This window comes from Somniosus microcephalus, chromosome 9 (assembly GCF_052327205.1).
Source record: "Somniosus microcephalus isolate GS21.2 chromosome 9, FLI_Smic_1.0, whole genome shotgun sequence".
NCBI classification, from domain to species: Eukaryota; Metazoa; Chordata; class Chondrichthyes; order Squaliformes; family Somniosidae; genus Somniosus; species Somniosus microcephalus.
The window spans coordinates 73,765,738-73,769,360 of record NC_140995.1 but is presented as its reverse complement, the minus strand read 5'-3'; positions in this window follow the sequence as shown (position 1 = coordinate 73,769,360).

Below are 3,623 nucleotides of genomic sequence, written 5' to 3'. Positions count from 1 at the left end.
GAGTGAGCCAGGACAGGAGGAGGGACAACCTCATTAGCCCAGCTCACCCCCTGGTAGGAAGCCGTCCTGGAGATTGTCGGGGCTGATACAGATGCGGAAGTTGGGGAAGGACAGACAGGTGCATCCCCGCAAGCTAGTGACAGCATAGTTTTCCATCTCTCTCATTGACATTGCATGAGTCGCTGATAATGATTCTGAAGCTATATCATATAGACTTATGATCATCTGCAAAATGCAATGTGCATGTAACCTTGGTATCACATCTCTAACTTTTTCCTTGACTCCCCCACAGGACCATCGAGAGTCCCCGTCCCCACTGTACAGGAGGAAGAGCCTGAGATTCCAGACTCCTCAGAGGAATCTGCAACCTCTGAGGGCGCAGCGTCAGCAGAATTCAGCGCACCCAGCACCAGCGCAGACACTCACACCTCGGGGGACCTTCGGGACATAGAGTAGTGTTGTCACCTGGTGTATCACAGCTCACAAGTGAGCATCAGCAGACTGTGGAGACAGGGACAGCAGTGGAGAGTCCTCGTCGGAGGGCGCAGGACTCTGCCAGCTCGGCTCAGCTGCATGTCGACCATCTGCCTCTGGGCCCATCCATAAGATCAGAGGTGATGGAACTCCATGCACAAATGCAGGAGTCTCTGGCAGGTTTTGTCTCCAGGGTCGCTGCAAGTGTGGAGCGAATGGAGGAGTCCATAGCGAACATGAGCAGAGCCTTTGTGGAGTCAGTGGCGCATGAACGCATCAACACGGAAAGGATGGCTACCTACGTGGAAATGATTGCTGCCTCCTTGGTAAGGCTGGCTACGGTAGAGTAGAGGATGGCTATGGCCATGGAGGAGGTTAGTCGCCAGAGTATGGAAAACATGGTGAGTGTTCAGAATAGAATGACACCTCTTGAGGAGCGATGGGCGTCTATTGAACAGAGAAACCAAACTTTCATGGAAGTCCTTCTGAGTAGGACTGCCATTGCGGATACGGGTCCCCATGGCCCCCCTGATGTGCAGCAAGGTGCTCTCAAGCCACTTGCAGGCGCAGAGGGGGAGCTGACCCATGAGAGGGAGGTTGGTGGCAAGCCTCAAAGAAGTGGGGGTTCCTCTCCAAGCGCTCACACTTCCATGCCACTGCAGAGCCCTCGGTTAGAGGCCCGCCGGAATCCACACCCAAGTGAGATAGAAGTCTCAACCCCTGCACAGCCGCAGGCACAGCAGACTGCTGACGAGCCCTCACAGGCTCACCACCCCAGAGGACGCCTTCCAAAGGTATCGAGACAGGAGCAGCAGGAAAGTGAGCAAGGGGCCTCCACATCTGCTGAAGCCACAGGGGAACCACTATGTAGGAGCTCACGTAAGAGGAAAATAAAGCACAAGTAGTCACAAGGGTAGTCACTTGGGTGAAATGTTGTGTATATTGTAAAAATGCCATCAGTTGGTTCTTGTGCATAAAAATTCTGATGGCAACTGTTGCAGTTCTGGCATGTGTCATTTTGCGAATGGGGCTTTCACATTGAGGGCTTAGGATTACTTGCAGTTGTCAGGATGCTGGTCAAATAGCTAGGAATCCACAGGGTTTGGCCATTGTCGATGCTCAGGTAAGAAGCTGCGAGGCAGAAGAGTTTGATTTACTAGGCTAAGCAAATCTGGCCAGGATGAGTGCGTTCCTTGCATCCGGGGCAGCAATGTTCTCGAGTAATGCTGCTGCTGGTTGATGGGCCACTGCAGGATGCTTGTTTTTGCCCTCCTCCTCCTCATCATCATCATCATCATCTGAGGAGGGTATGCGAGGAGCCACTTGGTCCTCAGGAATCTGCAAGCCACGACGCTGTGCCATGTTGTGGAGTGCACAGCAAACCACGACGATTCTGGAGACCCTGGCTGCTAAGAAATCCACCTGATCTATCCAGCCATCTGAAGCACATCTTCAGCAAGCTCGATTTGCTCGATTATGCATCTGGTGGAAATGTGGCTGGAGTTGTAGCGATCCTCAGCTTCATTGGCTGGCCTCCTCAACGGCGTTATTAGCCAAGTCCTCAGGGGATAGCCCTTGTCTCCAAGTAGCCATCCGTGAAGTTGGTCTGGTGGCCTGAATAGCAGAGGCACACTAGACTGGTGCAGTATGAAGGAGTCATGGCAACTGCCAGGGTACTTGGTACAAACATGCAAAATCTCCTTCTTGTGGTCACACACCTGCTGAACGTTAAGGGAGTGGAAGCCCTTGCGGTTGACAAAAATACCTGGCTTGCGATGGGGTGCCCTAAGGGCCACATAGAAACATAGAAGATAGGAGCAGGAGTAGGCCATTCGGCCCCTCGAGTTTGCTCTGCCATTCAATGCGATCATCGCTGATCATCCAAATTCAGTACTCTGTCTCTGCTTTCTCCCCATATCCCTTGATCCCTTTAGCCTTAAGAAATATATCCAACTCCTTCTTGAATATATTTAATGAATTGGCCTCTACTGCCTTGCGTGGTAACAAATTCCACAGGTTCACCACTCTCTGGGTGAAGAAATTCCTCCTCATTTCTGTCCTAAATGACTTACCCCTTATCCTTAGACTGTGACCCCTGGTTCTGGACTCCCCGACCATCGGGAACATCCTTGCTGCATCTAGTCTGTCCAGTCCTGTCAGAATTTTATAAGTTTCAATGAGATCCCCTCTCATTCTTCTAAACTCCAGCGAGTATAAGCCCAATCGACCCAATCTCTCCTCATGCATCATTCCTGCCATCCCAGGTATCAGCCTGGTGAAGCTTCGCTGAACTCCTTCCATGGCAAGAACATCCTTCCTCAGATAAGGCTACCAAAACTGCACACAATACTCAAGATGTGGTCCCACCAAGGCCCCGTACAACTACAGCAAGACATCCTTGTTCCTGTACTCAAACCCTCTCGCTACAAGGGCCAACATACCATTTGCCTTCTTAACTGCCTGCTGCACCTGCATGCTTACCTTCAGTGACTGGTGCACAAGGACACCCAGGTCTCATTGCACTTCCCCTTCTCCCAATCTATTGCCATTCAGATAATAATCTGCCTTCCTGTTTTTGACACCAAAGTGGATAACCTCGCATTTATCCACGTTATATTGCATCTGCCATGCTTCTGCCCAATCACCCAACCTGTCCAAATCGTCCTGGAGTTTCTCAGCATCCTCCTCACAGCACACACGATCACCCAGCTTTGTGTCATCTGCAAACTTGGAGATATTACATCTAGTTTCCTTGTCTAGATCATTAATATATATTGTGAATAGCTGGGGTCCAAGGACCGATCCCTGCGGTACCCCACTAGTCACTGCCTGCCACTTGGAAAAAGAGCCGTTTATTCCAACTCTTTGCTTTCTGTCTGCCAACCAGTTCTTTATCCAAGTCAATACCTTGCCCCCAATCCCATGTGCCTTAACTTTACACGCTAATCTCTTATGCGGGACCTTATCGAAAACCTTTTGAAAGTCCAAATACACCACATCCACTGGTTCTCCCCTATCTATTTTACCAGTTACATCCTCAAAAAATTACAGTAGATTAGTCAAGCACGATTTACCTTTTGTAAATCCATGTTGGCTTTGTCTGATCCTGTCACTGTTTTCCAAGTGCTCTGCTATTACATCTTTTACTA